At 42.2% G+C, this 17,614-nt stretch overlaps 1 protein-coding gene across 1 annotated transcript in view; it reads right to left on the reverse strand.

The window, feature by feature from the left end:
- The window catches only part of wscd2 (WSC domain containing 2), a 208,778-nt gene that overhangs the window by 25,978 nt on the left and 165,186 nt on the right, over positions 1–17,614 (reverse strand). The window lies entirely within an intron of this gene.

The following is a 17,614-nucleotide window of genomic DNA, read 5'->3' on the forward strand; positions in this document are numbered from 1 at the left end:
GCGTTTGTGGGTCTGATGGACCCGTTGCATTTTGTGGCTTTTAATGCCTCACAATCAAACACTTTTATGTTAAAATACTGAACAGATGTTTACCTTATCCCAATAAACATCTGTTCAGTATCTTAACATAAAAGTGTTTGATTGTGAGGCATTAAAAGCCACAAAATACAACGGGTGCATCAGAGCCACAAACGCTGGCTGAGTAACAACAATATGAACGTTGCACGGAACATTTCTCTGCCAGTTTCTGCATCCCACAGGGATTCTTCTTTTGTCTTTCTGCACCTGCGGTTCCCACACAAGGTTGCAACATTGTTTGTCAACACTGTCTGCTCTCATTTTCTCGCACATTTGACCCTCTGATGTTCTGTGTACCTACACTCTGTCCTCCTCCTGTCTAGGCCTGCTGTGTGTGTGTGTGTGTGTGTGTGTGTGTGTGTGTGTGTGTGTGTGTGTGTGTGTGGTACACAGAACATCAATTTCCCGGACATCTTATATGTAATATAAATGTGTAGGGGGGGGGGGTGTATGGTGCGTGGTCATTAAATATGTATTCTGATATATGTTCTTCACAGAAAATGAGCCAAAGTCAGTGAGTCTCAGTTTGAAAAATTAATTAATTGTATAATTTTTCTTTTAATAAAAAATGAAAACGGGTCCCACAGACCCGAACACCACACAAAAATTAACACTGTTACATGTATATTTGTCGCCATCATGTGGTCAGGGCAGTTAATATATACCGTATATTACCAAATAAACGCCCTTGGGCAAATAACTGCCCATGTCCTAATAGCCGCCCGGGGTCTGACCCCATTTTGTGAATTAACCGCCTCTTCCTAATAACCGCCTATGTCCAAATAGCCGCCCATGGGCTGTTATTTGCATACTTTAGATTAAAATGCTACTGGGGTTGCGTTTGCTGCAGTATTATTGTTTTGATGGTTTTATAGAGTACTTGGTACCATAATTTTATTTTTCCTGTATGCTGCTTTATTTAAAACTTGGAGTACTGTAGCTTTTATTTTATTTAAGTGACAGTATTATTGTTCTGTTTTGATGGTGGGTTTTATACTTGAGTACTTGGTACCATAATTGTATTTTTCCCGGTAGGCTGCTTTATTTAAAAAGTTTATTTCTTTTTAGTATTGGTATTCTATTTGACAATTGTTGCACTACTGCCATGTTGAGGCCTTGTTGATCTCTTGTCTTTTGATAGCCTACCTCATGTTGATCTCTTGTTTTTTTGTTTGTATGTTTACAATAGCTTTTACATTTAAAGTTTTTTGTACGAAAAAAAAATACTGGACAGTAACCATTGTAACCAAATAATGGCCTGGTGCAGGCTGGTGCAAAAATAAATAAAAGCCTAGTGCAAATAACCGCCTGCTTCTTTTAAACGCCTGTCTCCAAAATCGATTTCGTGAAATAAACTCCCGGGCTACTATTTGGTAATATACGGTATTTGAAAAGTGTGTACTTTGAATCAAATTGACCGGAAGTTGTATAAGCCAAGCAGAGAAATCTACGGTATATGTTTTAATTGCTGATGCGTTTTAATTGACTTTAAATGCGCCAGAAAATAACCCATTTTGTACACTGTTGATGTGATTCAATGGCCAGTGGGGTGTAAATGTGTTCCTATATAGTATTTCTCCAGCAATGATCATGTGGTGACATCCATTATGGTATTTTGATAGGTAATCTTTGAAGTCGGAGATCACTAAAGGCCTAGGTGGGAAACGCACGGACCGCCACTGAATTTACGGAAGCTTATCCAATGAGCTTTGTGCAAAAAAAGAGAGTTTTGAGTTTGTGGTCACCATATTGTAGCATTTAGCGTAGCATATGCAAATAAACACTTCTGTCTCACTTCACATTTCTCGGTAGCCTTAAAGAATAACCTGAAAAAACGTGCAAAAAATTGCATCCAGCTCTGCATTGTCTAAGGTGCTTCTATTGATGGACCTTTGACCTCTGAAGCCATATAATTGTGCAAAGCATAAAAGTGTAAAATAACAGCCCCTGCTTCATGAAGTGTCAGTACCTTTCAGAGGAACTACACTTGACCCCGAGATGACTTGAAGCGCCCCAGCGAAGGCATCCGTGTCAGGAGCATCATCTGCAGAGGTGAGTGCATCAAATGATACATGCAGCTCCCCGCGCACGCTGTCACGCCAACTCTCAAGATCGCGGCTTCTTCCACCTATCCGAAGTGGCAGCTGTCAGAAGGCCTTTCGCATACCGATGTCATCGCATCATTTCCCCCACCAACACAAGGGGGTTGGGGGGGAACGTTCATCTGAAATGGCAGACCAAATGTGCTGATGTTTTCACAAAGAGATATAACTGCTGGGTCGGCAACTCAGCAGCCCCTGGAAAATCGATTTTTCCAGAGAGAAGATACATGGACCAGACAAAACCAGTTGCCATAGCTACAAAGAGATACCTAAATGGATGTACTGGGGGGAAGAGGAATATGCATGAAATGTATAAAAGAATTCGAGGAGCATATAATCAGGCCTCATGGGGTTATTGCGTCCATAAATGTATCTTCTTGCATCATGCAAAGAAACAAAGACTTCACACTGAAGCTTCAGTAAAACTTCACATAGTTGGAAAGAGACTTGATTTAATTAAAAGGTTCCAGGAAGTAATTAATGTGAAACAAAATACCCATTCCGCACAAAGGCTCAGTTTATATAGAGAAAGATATTCTAAAATGAATTCAATTGTGGCAATAATTGAAATGTAAATGAACTCATTTGCAGAGTAAGTGACAACGTTGTGGGTTTATCATAGACTCTGTAAATTTACTTGAATTTGTGCAAACAAATGTTTAAAAAAAACCGAAAAACTTCTTCTTCACACTTTTTAGCTGAGATAAACTCTCGTTAGGAAAATAAGGATGACGTTGTTGGCGCTGTGGAGGAAATGTAAGACTTGGGGCCTGATCTAGTAAAGGTTTCAAGTGCACGCCGAGCAAATCTACTCAACTTGTGGGCGGAGGGTTGCGTATCTCAATGTGCAAAGTAGCGAGCGCCATCCATTTAGCGCAGCGTTTCTCAAAGTGTGGGGCGCGCCCCACTAGTGGGGAATAGAGGAACGGGAGTAAATTTCACTTTAAAAATTTTTTTTTTCCATTATATTCTTACATTTTTTTTTTTACTATGCTTTCATTTTCTATACACACTGTAAATCACTTTGTGATTCTGTCTGTGAAATCCGCTATATAAATAAATGTAAATTACTTATTTTTCCTGTAGGCTTTACATTTCTAGGTAGGAGTGAAAGTTTGACAGACATAGCAACAGTAACTAATGGGGGCGGGGCTAAGCGGAACAAATTTTCGCACGGTAGGGTAGCAGGCTAAGAGTGGCAGTGTCAAGCCTGCAACCCCGATTTGAAAAGCTGTGCAGTGCAAAACAGGCTCATTGCAGCCACTAATGCATAGCTCCTCCTTTTTTTTTTGTTGCAAAGATTGCAAAGTGGCACTTTTATTTTATTTATTATTGAACTTGATGCAAGTTATTTGATTTATTATTGAACTTGATGCAAGTTATAACACTTTTATAAGATTTATTATTGAACTTGATGCAAGTTATAACACTTTTATTTGATTTATTATTGAACTTGATGCAAGTTATAACACTTTTATTTGATTTATTATTGAACTTGATGCAAGTTATAACACTTTTATTTTATTTATTATTGAACTTGATGCAAGTTATAACACTTTTGTTTTATTTATTATTGAACTTGATGCAAGTTATTTTATTTATTATTGAACTTGATGCAAGTTATACCACAGCTGCACAGTTATTTTATTTATTATTGAACTTGCTGTTATTTTATGTTATTGAGTTTAAATGTATACAACTTGATGTTATTTGATGTTCAATAAATTTGAAAATGTTAAGCTTGGCATTAGCGTTCTGTTGGGGCGATAGGGGCAGGTGGGGCTTGAAAACTCCCCATTGTCCAAAGTGGGGATGACAAAAAAAGTTTGAGAACCACTGATTTAGCGGGTGTGTGTTCATGCGTATGCAGAATGTATGCTGATTATCAGAATGCCCACAATAACAGAAGGAGGAGATGCAAATATAATCATTTGGCACTCACAATGTGTATTATTAATATCTAAACTCTTCTGCAGCTGCTGTTTTGCGTCTATATTTAGCACATCTAAAAAAGGTCGTGCAAAAAAGCACACAGTTGGCTGTGAGAAGAGAAAGGGATGGACAGAGAACCCGCCATCCTACGTGTGCGTGTCAATATATGTGGACTGTCAGATAAAAAATAGTAGACATATCAAACTATTCAGCAATATATATATATATATTTTTATAGCTGCTGAATGAAATATGCGACTGATTAAAACAAATTTAACTGATTTTTTTTGGTGTCTGCTTACGTTTTTTTCATAAAGGAGCTATATTATTAATGGAGCTATATTATTGATATATCTCCTTAGAAAATGCATATTGCGAGACATTTTTTCACAGAGGAGATATATTATTGATATATTTAATATATGATATAATATCCATTTATATGAAAGTGGCTGAAAAAACTTATTGCATTATGCATTTTCTTAGGAGATACATTAATAATGTTTCTCCAAAACGAAAAAAAAAACAAATGACGAGCAAAAATCTGTGATGATCCCGTTTCACAACACTGGCGCAAACCAGAGCGCACCTTCAACGTGCTAATAATAGGTTCTGTTGTCTAGATGGCACTTCTATATCACCCATATTATATATGTGTGCTGCATGTTCCACAACATAACAAAACACGCCCACTAATATACCTCGCAGTTTTGTACTTTGCACACGCTGTTTAGCGTGTGTTATTTGGATCTTAGTAGATCAAGCCTATAATGTGGGTAAAGCTTTTATACACTGAAACTCATGAAATGATTCCCGAGCGTGGCCACCCCTGTTGCTCACTGCTCCCCTCACCTCCCATGGGGTGGAACAAGGTGATGGGTCAAATGCAGAGTAATTTCACTACACCTAGTGTGTGTGTGACTATCAGTGGTACTTTAACTTTAACTTTAAAACTCGGTACCATGGAATAATGATTAGTAAATATTAGTGCTGCGAGGATTGAATGGATCCATCCATCCATCCATCTTCTTCCGCTTATCCGAGGTCGGGTCGCGGGGGCAGCAGCTTAAGCAGGGAAGCCCAGACTTCCCTCTCCCCAGCCACTTCGTCCAGCTCGTCCCGGGGGATCCCGAGGCGTTCCCAGGCCAGCTGGGAGACATAGTCTTCCCAACGTGTCCTGGGTCTTCCCCGGGGCCTCCTACCGGTCGGACGTGCCCTAAACACCTCCCTAGGGAGGCGTTCGGGTGGCATCCTGACCAGATGCCCGAACCACCTCATCTGGCTCCTCTCGATGTGGAGGAGCAGCGGCTTTACTTTGAGCTCCCCCCGGATGGCAGAGCTTCTCACCCTATCTCTAAGGGAGAGCCCCGCCACCCGGCGGAGGAAACTCATTTCGGCCGCTTGTACCCGTGATCTTCTCCTTTCGGTCATAACCCAAAGCTCATGACCATAGGTGAGGATGGGAACGTAGATCGACCGGTAAATTGAGAGCTTTGCCTTCCGGCTCAGCTCCTTCTTCACCACAACGGATCGATACAGCGTCCGCATTACTGAAGACGCCGCACCGATCCGCCTGTCGATCTCACGATCCACTCTTCCCTCACTCGTGAACAAGACTCCGAGGTACTTGAACTCCTCCACTTGGGGCAGGGTCTCCTCCGCAACCTGGAGATGGCACTCCACCCTTTTCCGAACGAGAACCATGGATTCGGACTTGGAGGTGCTGATTCTCATCCCAGTCGCTTCACACTCAGCTGCGAACCGATCCAGCGAGAGCTGAAGATCCTGGCCAGATGAAGCCATCAGGACCACATCATCTGCAAAAAGCAGAGACCTAATCCTGCGGCCACCATACCAGATCCCCTCAACGCCTTGACTGCGCCTAGAAATTCTGTCCATAAAAGTTATGAACAGAATCGGTGACAAAGGGCAGCCTTGGCGGAGTCCAACTCTCACTGGAAACGTGTCCGACTTACTGCTGGCAATGCGGACCAAACTCTGGCACTGATCATACAGGGGGCGGACCGCCACAATCAGACAGTCCGTTACCCCATACTCTCTGAGCACTCCCCACAGGACTTCCCGACATACGGTCGAATGCCTTCTCCAAGTCCACAAAACACATGTAGACTGGTTGGGCAAACTCCCATGCACCCTCAAGGACCCTGCCGAGAGTATAGAGCTGGTCCACAGTTCCACGACCAGGACGAAAACCACACTGTTCCTCCTGAATCCGAGGTTCGACTATCCGGCGTAGCCTCCTCTCCAGCACACCTGAATAGACCTTACCGGGAAGGCAGAGGAGTGTGATCCCACGATAGTTAGAACACACCCTCCGGTTCCCCTTCTTAAAGAGAGGAACCACCACCCCGGTCTGCCAATCCAGAGGTACCGCCCCCGATGTCCACGCGATGCTGCAGAGTCTTGTCAACCAAGACAGCCCCACAGCATCCAGAGCCTTAAGGAACTCCGGGCGGATCTCATCCACCCCCGGGCCCTTGCCACCAAGGAGCTTTTTAACTACCTCAGCAACCTCAGCCCCAGAAATAGGAGAGCCCACCACAGATTCCCCAGGCACTGCTTCCTCATAGGAAGACGTGTTGTGGGATTGAGGAGGTCTTCGAAGTATTCCCTCCACCGATCCACAACATCCGCAGTCGAGGTCAGCAGAACACTATCCTCACCATACACGGTGTTGATAGTGCACTGCTTCCCCTTCCTGAGGCGGCGGATGGTGGTCCAGAATCGCTTCGAAGCCGTCTGGAAGTCGTTTTCCATGCCCTCCCCAAACTCCTCCCATGTCCGAGTTTTTGCCTCCGCGACCGCCGAAGCCGCACACCGCTTGGCCTGTCGGTACCTGTCCGCTGCCTCAGGAGTCCTATGAGCCAAAAGAACCCGATAGGACTCCTTCTTCAGCTTGACGGCATCCCTCACCGCCGGTGTCCACCAACGGGTTCTAGGATTACCGCCACGACAGGCACCAACTACCTTGCGGCCACAGCTCCAATCAGCCGCCTCGACAATAGAGGTGCGGAACATGGTCCATTCGGACTCAATGTCCAGCACCTCCCTCGTGACATGTTCAAAGTTCTTCCGGAGGTGGGAATTGAAACTCTCTCTGACAGGAGACTCTGCCAGACGTTCCCAGCAAACCCTCACAATGCGTTTGGGCCTGCCAGGTCTGTCCGGCATCCTGTCCCACCATTGCAGCCAACTCACCACCAGGTGGTGATCGGTAGAAAGCTCTGCCCCTCTCTTCACCCGAGTGTCCAAAACATGAGGCCGCAAATCCGACGACACAACTACAAAGTCGATCATGGAACTGCGGCCTAGGGTGTCCTGGTGCCAAGTGCACATATGGACACCCTTATGTTTGAACATGGTGTTTGTTATGGACAATCTGTGATGGGCACAAAAGTCCAATAACAAAACACCGCTCGGGTTCAGATCCGGGCAGCCATTCTTCCCAATCACGCCTCTCCAGGTTTCACTGTCGCTGCCAACATGAGCGTTGAAGTCCCCCAGTAGAACGAGGGAATCACCCGGGGGAGCACTCTCAAGTACTCCCTCGAGTGAATCCAAAAAGGGTGGGTACTCTGAGCTGCGGTTTGGCGCGTAAGCGCAAACCACAGTTAGGACCCGTTCCCCCACCCGAAGGCGGAGGGAAGCTACCCTCTCGTCCACCGGGTTGAACTCCAACATGCAGGCTCTGAGTCGGGGGGCAACAAGAATTGCCACCCCAGCCCGTCGCCTCTCACTACCGGCAACGCCAGAGTAGAAGAGAGTCCAGCCCCTCTCGAGAGAACTGGTTCCAGAGCCCTTGCTGTGCGTCGAAGTGAGTCCGACTATGTCTAGTTGGAACTTCTCCACCTCGTGCACTAGCTCAGGCTCCTTCCCCCCCAGCGAGGTGACGTTCCACGTCCCAAGAGCTAGCTTCTGTAGCCGAGGATCGGACCGCCAAGTGCCCTGCCTTCGGCTTCCGCCCAGCTCACATCGCACCCGACCTCTATGACCCCTGCTATGGGTGGTGAGCCCATTGGAGGGCCCCATGGGGACAGGCGCTCGCCATCGTGCCCCACCTCCGGGCCTGGCTCCAGAGGGGGGCCCCAGTGAGCCGCGTCCGGGCGAGGGAAATCTGGGTCCATAGGTTTTATTTTTCATTGAGGTCTTCGAGCTGCTCTTTGTCTGATCCCTCACCTAGGACCAGTTTGTCTTGGGAGACCCTACCAGGGGGCATAAAGCCCCCGGACAACATAGCTCCTAGGAACATTGGGACACGCAAACTCCTCTACCACGGTAAGGTGGCAGCTTACCGTGAATAGATCAAATTGAATAGATCAAATTGAATAGATCAAATAACTTTATTAGGATTTTAATTTTTTGCTTTGATGATTCGTTTAATGAGTCGAACTAATAAAAAATGAAGTGATTGTACATAGTTTACAAAAAACATTAATGAAGTTTGGTTCTTTTATGAATTTATTATGAGTCTACTAAAAATGTGACCAAATCTGCTGGGTCAAAAGTATACATACAGCATCAATTTTGGTGATGTAGAAAAGTTACAATCAAATCAAACGCAAACGCAACAATGGGAAAGTCAAAGGAACTCAGCACAGATCTGAAAAAATTAATCATTGAGTTGAACAAGTCAGGAAAGTCACTTGGAGCCATTTCGAAGCAGCTTAAGGTCCCAAGAGCAACTGTGCAGACAATTGTTCGTAAGTATAAAGTGCATGGCACAGTTTTGTCACTGCCACGATCAGGAAGAAAACGCAAGCTATCACCTGCTGCTGACAAAAAATGTTTCTTCTAAAATTTAGTCGGTGTGGCTTAAAGGCCTACTGAAATGAAATTTTCTTATTTAAACGGGTTTAGCAGGTCCATTCTATGTATCATACTTGATCATTTCGCGATATTGCCATATTTTTGCTGAAAGGATTTAGTAGAGAACATCGACGATAAAGTTCGCAACTTTTGGTTGCTGATAAAAAAGCCTTGCCTGTACCGGAAGTAGCGTGACGTCACAGGTTGTGGAGCGCCTCACATCTGCACATTGTTTACAATCATGGCCACCAGCAGCGAGAGCGATTCGGACCGAGAAAGCGACGATTTCCCCATTAATTTGAGTGAGGATGAAAGATTCGTGGATGAGGAAAGTGAGAGTGAAGGATTAGAGGGCAGTGGAAGCGATTCAGATAGGGAAGATGCTGTGAGAGGCGGGTGGGACCTGATATTCAGCTGGGAATGACCAAAACAGTAAATAAACACAAGACATATATATACTCTATTAGCCACAACACAACCAGGCTTATATTTAATATGCCACAAATTAATCCGCATAACAAACACCTCCCCCCTTCCGTCCATATAACCCACTAATACAACTCAAACACCCGCACAACACACTCAATCCCACAGCCCAAAGTACCGTTCACCTCCGTAAAGTTCATACAGCACATATATTTCCCCAAAGTTACGTACGTGACATGCACATAGCGGCACGCACGTACGGGCAAGCGATCAAATGTTTGGAAGCCAAAGCTGTACTCACGGTAGCGCGTCTGCTATCCAACTCAAAGTCCTCCTGGTTGTGTTGCTGCAGCCAGCCGCTAATACACCGATCCCACCTACAGCTTTCTTCTTTGCTGTCTTCATTGTTCATTAAACAAATTGCAAAAGATTCACCAACAAAGATGTCCAGAATACTGTGGAATTTTGCGATGAAAACAGACGACTTAATAGCTGGCCACAATGGTGTCCCAATATGTCCGCACAATCCTTGACGTCACGCGCAAACGTCATCATACCGAGACGTTTTCAGCAGGATATTTCGCGGGAAATTTAAAATTGCACTTTACTAATCTAACCCGGCCGTATTGGCATGAGTTGCAATGTTAAAATTTCATCATTGATATATAAACTATCAGACTGCGTGGTCGGTAGTAGTGGGTTTCAGTAGTCCTTTAAATACCGGTGCACTCTCTAGTCTGGAAATATTGGGATTCTGCAGCATTCTAAGAAGGCCATTGTGTAATGTAAAATATTCATTGTGCCATATTGGCAAGACATCTGGACATTGCTATGGTAAGCAGTGTTGTAATAGGCAGCGTAAAGAGCCTTTAATTCATTTCCTTCTTTGACATTTTAGCATCCTTCACCTTCCACTTGTCATTTCTAAGGCAATTTGTAGTCTGTCATTGTGCTTTGACATTAAAGACCCCACCACATAGCAAGAACAAAATAAAAGCTCGCAGCGGCTGACAAACACATCCAATTATCATGATCGTGTGCACAACTTTAGACCAATGCACACGCACTCTCTAATTGAGTTTGGCACGGTCGCCCGAGGAACGAGCTGGTTGTACACGGTGACACGACTCATCATGCCATCAAGCAGCGTGACGAAGGCCCTGTTTCATTTCTCATTTCTGAAAACAGATGGCGTCACCGCAGCCTGCGCCGCGCTAATAATTCACACTGGTACTTAAAAACATTGCCACACCGAGTTCAAAAAAGGTCACGACCGCATCAGTCCTCAGTTCAGCGGTCATTTCCTCAATTTCCCTATCGTTCCACATCATTGAACAATTGCCCAGACAAACGCAATAATGCAATATAATGAACTTCCTCCCCAGGTCAACATTAAATTGCTACCTGTCATGAGCAAGATAATGTTCCGTCTCTTTTTGTGGAGGCATGACCTCGATGCTAAAAAAGTGCACTGTGAGGCACGTACAATCCTCTCCAGCTCACTTTATTTCAGCCAAACGCTCCTCTTCAATCATTTCACCTCGCCCCGCTCTTATTGCTTGGAGCACATATAATGTTTGCATGGTGGTCATGAAGTGTGCCGCACAGAGCAAATCATAAAAGCCAATGAAAAATAGACATAACTCCAAAAAGTATGATGACCTCAATCCACTAACTATCCAAGGAGAGAAGGTGTTTGATATTTTGTCAAATGGATGAGAAATTCTTTGTCAGTCACATCCATACTTGCCAACCTTGAGACCTCCAAATTCGGGAGATTTTTTTTGGGGGGGTGGGGGCGGGGGGAGGGGGTTAAGGGGGGAGGAGTATATTTATAGCTAGAATTCACTGAAATTCAAGTATTTCTTATATATGGGTACAGCTCCGGTAATGGGTACATTTGCACCCACCTGCACAAATGCACTTCAAAATGTAACAATCAATTTTTTTGTTTACTAGGGCATGCATATGTAATATGCATTAGTTTGACCCTTTAAAATCAACGATAATAAAAAGGAGATGCTTGGAAATAGCATAGAAATGCCCCCAAAACTTGGAAAAAACGCAATTCATAGCGTTACTTTTTGGTGTAACCATCATGAGCGTTCTGTTCAGGTATATTAATTTTATATTTTGATAAATCATCATAAATAGGTATTGATCACTCTTTAAGCTGTGTGTATTTGATTTCAGTTTGCTTTTGACATCTTATTTAGAATTGCAGTTGAAACTTTTACAAACTTGTGTTGCGCTCATGATGGCGTAACCAAACTAGATTATTTTGAATATTTATTCCCTTTTTTACAATTAGTATATTTAAATATACTGTGTTTTGTACTTTTTTTTTTTTTTGGAACATGTACTATACATATAATACAATAAAGTCCCATATAAAATTATATTTCTAGCAATACTTTAGTTTTGCCTTTGAAAGTCAATCAATCAATCAATCAATGTTTATTTATATAGCCCTAAATCACAAGTGTCTCAAAGGGCTGTACAAGCCACAACGACATCCTCGGTACAGAGCCCACATACGGGCAAGGAAAAACTCACCCCAGTGGGACGTCGGTGAATGACTATGAGAAACCTTGGAGAGGACCGCATATGTGGGTAACCCCCCCCCTCTAGGGGAGACCGAAAGCAACACTCCAATGTCCATTAGTGGAGCTGTACACACACACACACACACTCACACACACACACACACACACACACACACACATATATATATATATATATATATATATATATATATATATATATATATATATATATATATATATATATATATATATATATATATATATATATATATATATATATATATATATATATATATATGTAAATAAAATAAATACTTGACTTTCAGTGAATTCTAGCTATATATATATATATATATATATACATAAAAATAAAATAAATACTTGAATTTCAGTGTTCATTTATATACACATAACACTCCTCTCTACTCATTGTTGTATTTGAAAGTGCAATGCTTTGCAGCCAGTAGCACAGCCTTTGAAGGAGCATAGGTATGGGCAGTGTAACATTCTGGGTTGGAGTCAATAACCAGGCGAGGTGACGAAGTTACGTCTCTTTACTTCATACTTCAGAACCGACTCCCACACTTGCCGTCAGGGTGCGCAATACAACGTAAACCGTTGGCCAACCAAAAAGTAACCACAGAACACTATACGGTATCCGCACGGACCTGGAGGGGGCGGGCCTTAAGTCCGGCTGGAAATCGGGAGAAATTCGGGAGAATGGTTGTCCCGGAAGATTTTCGGGAGAGGCACTGAAATTCGTGAGTCTCCCGGAAAATTCGGGAGGGTTGGCAAGTATGGTCAAATCATGATAAATTATAAAAGAAGAGTAAAAAAAAAAAAATCTTTACAAAAATAAAAAAGGAATGTTCCTCTTTGTGTTTGTGTTTATGCTTTCTGATGTGATCAAAATCAACTGAGTCGTATGTCTTGCAGTCTGCATGGATGTTTTAATCAAAAACTGAACTGAACAAAAGACTAGACTGGCTCATTCAGCTTCATGGCAAAGGTTACTTCCTGGCTTGGCAACAGCGCAGTTGTCACCAACCACCGGTCCGTGACGCATTTGCTATCGAGCCGCACAGAAACAGTAAATCATTTTTAAAAGGCTGCATTTTCTCCAACTTAACTTTCGCCTGTCCCACTCGAGTCTAGGGGTCTGCAACCTGCAGCTCTTAGATCCCTGTGTTGTGGCTCCGGCTAGTTTGTGCTTCTGTGTACTGTAGTCCCTACGTTGTCCCTTTAGGCACAGTCATGAGTCTTTTCAAGTTCTGCATCAGCCATTTAATTCTAGGGGTTGTTCCATTAACAATGAGTAATATATGAATATACATAACATACATAATACATTAACAATATATTTTTTTTACATAAGCTGCAAAAAAAATCTTAAGATGTTACTTTAAAAACAGGCAGCTCAGTCACCAGAATTTTTACAGTAAAAGCAGTGGGTTTTTTTTACAGCACATACAAAAATTGAATAAATGGAAAGGAAAAACAATACCACTGTTTTTAGCTGTAAAATTCATGCAACAGAGCTGACAGGTTTTTTTTTAAACCGTAAAATCTTGTTGTTTCAATGTTTTTTTTGTTAGTTTTTTAATGTTTTAGTGTCTTACTGTATATGGAAAAAAAACAGTACCAAAGTTGATTTTACAGTAAAAAACTCAGTCGGCGAAATTTAACCGTAAAATCTATTGATTTTTGATTGATAATTTGTTTTGGAATCAAGAGTCAAGCAGATATTTAAGTACAGTATTTATCTTTATTTTAACAAAAAATATTTTTGGAATACATGACAATATAATATTTTGATTTTGATAAAGATTTGTGAATGAGGAAAGTGCAAGTGAAGGACTAGTGGGGAGTGGAAGCGATTCAGATAGGGAAGATGCTGTGAGAGCCGGGGGTGACCTGATATTCAGCTGGGAATGACTACAACAGTAAATAAACACAAGACATATATATATACTCTATTAACCACAACACAACCAGGCTTATATTTAATATGCCACAAAATAATCCCGCATAAAAACACCTATGTGTTTGTTATGCTAGCTCCTAGCTCCTAGCTACTAGCTCCCGTCCATATAACCCACCAGTACAATTCAAACACGTGCACAACACACACACTCACTCAGCCCAAAGGACCGTTCACCTAACCCAAGGTTCATAAAGCTTATATATTTAACCAAAGTTACGTACGTGACACGCACGTACGGGCAATCGATCAAATGTTTGGAAGCGCACGGGTGGGACCTGATATTCAGCTGGGAATGACTACAACAGTAAATAAACACAAGACATATATATACTCTATTAACCACAACACAACCAGGCTTATATTTAATATGCCACAAATGAATCCCGCATAAAAACACCTAGGTGTTTGTTATGCTAGCTCCTAGCTCCTAGCTACTAGCTCCCGTCCATATAACCCGCTAATACAATTCAAACACCTGCACAACACACACACTCACTCAGCCCAAAGGACCGTTCACCTAACCCAAGGTTCATAAAGCTTATATATTTAACCAAAGTTACGTACGTGACACGCACGTACGGGCAAGCGATCAAATGTTTGGAAGCGCAGCTGCGTACTCACGGTACCGCGTCTGCGTCTGTGTATCCAAATCAAAGTAATCCTGGTAAGAGTCTGTGTTGTCCCAGTTCTCTACAGGCGTCTGTGTATCGAAGTCAAAGTCCTCCTGGTAAGAGTCTCTGTTGTCCGAGTTCTTCGATCTTGACTGCATCTTTCGGGAATGTAAACAATGAAACGCCGGCTGTGTTGTGTTGCTGACTTCCCTCGCAAAATACTCCGCTTCGCACAGAAAACTTTCTTCTTTGCTTGCTCAGCTTCTTTCTCCATAATGCAATGAACAAATTGCAACAGATTCACCAACACAGATGTCCAGAATACTGTGGAATAATGAGATGAAAACAGAGCTATTTTGTATTGGCTTCAATGGGGGAGCCATACCTCTGGTTCACTGGCTATGTCACGCGCATACGTCGTCCTCCAAAGGAGTTTTCAACCGGAAGTTTAGCGGGAAATTTAAAATTGCACTTTATAAGTTAACCCGGCCGTATTGGCATGTGTTGCAATGTTAAGATTTCATCATTGATATATAAACTATCCAACTGCGTGGTCGGTAGTAGTGGGTTTCAGTAGGCCTTTAAAAGATATGAAATTGCATGCAGTACATGATTTTTAATGTCAAAAGGGAAATACATATTTTTAGTAAGAAAAGATTCAGGATTTTATTAACGCATATTATTTCTAGGCTTTTGCGGGCCACATAAAATAATGTGGCGGGCCAGATTTGGCCCCCGGGCCTTGAGTTTGACACCGGTGTTCTAAATGATTGGTCGAAAGCCCCTCACGTGACTACAGGGTGCCATGGTGGACACCAGTTTGGAGTTGCCGATAAGCGACAATGTACTTCCTACTGTTCTTAGACATTTCTTTTAATTGAATAGTTTTGTCTGTGTAAACATGCCCAGTTGTGCGGCATGGGCACACCAGAAATGTGGGAAGCATTTGCATGGCATCGAAGAAAATAATGGAAAGTAAAGGTTCGCCGGGAAGGCTAGAGTGCCAATGAATGACAACAGTATCATGCGAGGTAAGCAAGCATACATACACATGGGAAACGTGTGTAACAGTAACAGTGAACTAATACACTTTGCCTGACAAAACTTTGCTTCAAAAATGCACCTTTTCCACATGTGTCACCAATAATCCAAACTAAACTAATAACTAATGCAGTAAAAAGCAGCATTAGTTCAGTATTCCAAGTTAATATGGTGATAATGAAATCAGGAAGCTATGACTCGCCACAGTAAAACCTACGGAAAAATATTCAAAAACCAAAAGTAAAAGCACAGGCATATATAGCGCAGTGATTACAAACAATATGCTGCAGGCAGCCACCACAATTGACGTACTTTACGCAAAATTGATAATTTCTCCGTAATTGTTGGTCCAAAGCTAATGAGGATTTGGGCAAAATGAGGGTAACACATGTTTGAGTTGTTGTTTATATATATATTTTTTACCTTTATTGCGCCGTCGGGGGCGTGTTAGACAACCTGCTTGTCACTAAACACTGCAATAAAATATACAGTGGAGTGCATCAAAAACAGCTGCAAAATTGCCCCCAAAATTATATTTTCACAAAATGAAAGTATGTATTATTGTAAGTTTATGAGCTGGAGTATGTTTAAAACGGTATTTAGACTTATAATTTTGGTTTATTTCCTCAGGAAAACAACGTCATAACGACTGCAATTGTATGCTTCCGGGCACAGGTCCTTGGTGTCTAACATGGCGCTTGTTGTTTAGTTGTCAATACTTTCTTTTAACAGGACTCTGAATAAAACTATACACTACTGCCATCTAATGTCTTAGAATTGCAATTGCATGCAAAGTCAAATCTACTATACAATGCTTGCAAATGAGACTTAGAAATGAATTAAGACAACTGGACAGCACAGTTATCATAATCCGCTTGTTTTTAAATGTTGCATTAAAAAATGACATTTTTTATTAACACACACAAATGTGGCGGAAATTGATACTCTTGAGTATTGGTATCAATTCCGAAATACTGGAAATTGGTACCTTATTGCTTTAAATGAGTTTGTGTTTATTTATTTCGAACATGCAAGCATACAACATGATTAGGGCTGGGCGATAAATCGATCTACTCGATACATCGCGGGTTTGTCTCTGTGCGATATAGAAAATGACTATATCGTGATATTCGAGTATATGTTCTCACGCAGTTGCTTTTAGCTGTGGGCATTACACTACAGGCTTTTTTCACTCTTAGTTGTCTCTCCTTCTCACAGACAGCAAGCGCACCTTCTTACATACGTCACATACATATACGCCCTCTCGGAGCAGAGAGGTAGCAGCATGGGTAACGTTAGCTGTGGTGCGAGTGGTAATACGAGAGAAAGAAGGTGCGAATCTGGTATCGAAGGAAGAATTAATTCCCAAGAAAAACAGCAGGGGGTCCATCGTCTGGCGGTGGTTTGGCTTCAAGTGGGAATATGTCGAACAGACAACCGTAATTTGTCAAGTGTGGGGCAAAAGCGTTGCTACAAAAAGTAGCATTACTGCTAATGTGTAGCATCATTTGAAAAGTCACCCGCTAGAGAATGAAGAGTGCTTACTCCGCATGTCAACATCTCCGTTCGGTGCCACACCAACAAAATGCAGAGGCAACCATCCAGATCAACACCGTATGAAAAAGATAGTGAACAACAGAAGGAGATAACGTCCGCAGGAACCTACCACATAGCGATTTGATTGTTTTAATGTAGACACAGAATCATCATACTGCTGTGATTATATGCATCAAGTATTCATTCAAGGCCAAGGCAAAATATCGAGATATATATCGTGTATCGTGACATGGCCTAAAAATATCGAGGTATTAAAAAAAGGCCATATCGCCCAGCCCTAAACATGATACATCACAATTTCCAGTTTCTCTTTTCAACATGTTCGAAAAGGAGTAGGAAGAAGCAGGGCTTAATTAATCCTACCCCTTTTCTTTTACATAACAGTTGCTAAAACTTTTGTTCACTTCCTGTTCTCAATGTATTCACAATATACTCCATAAGTAATCACAATAAAAATAAATAAATAAATAATAATTGGTGAAGTAAGTTATATTACATATGAAGAGATGA

The sequence above is a fragment of the Entelurus aequoreus genome, linkage group LG06 (assembly GCF_033978785.1).
Source record: "Entelurus aequoreus isolate RoL-2023_Sb linkage group LG06, RoL_Eaeq_v1.1, whole genome shotgun sequence".
Taxonomy (NCBI): domain Eukaryota; kingdom Metazoa; phylum Chordata; class Actinopteri; order Syngnathiformes; family Syngnathidae; genus Entelurus; species Entelurus aequoreus.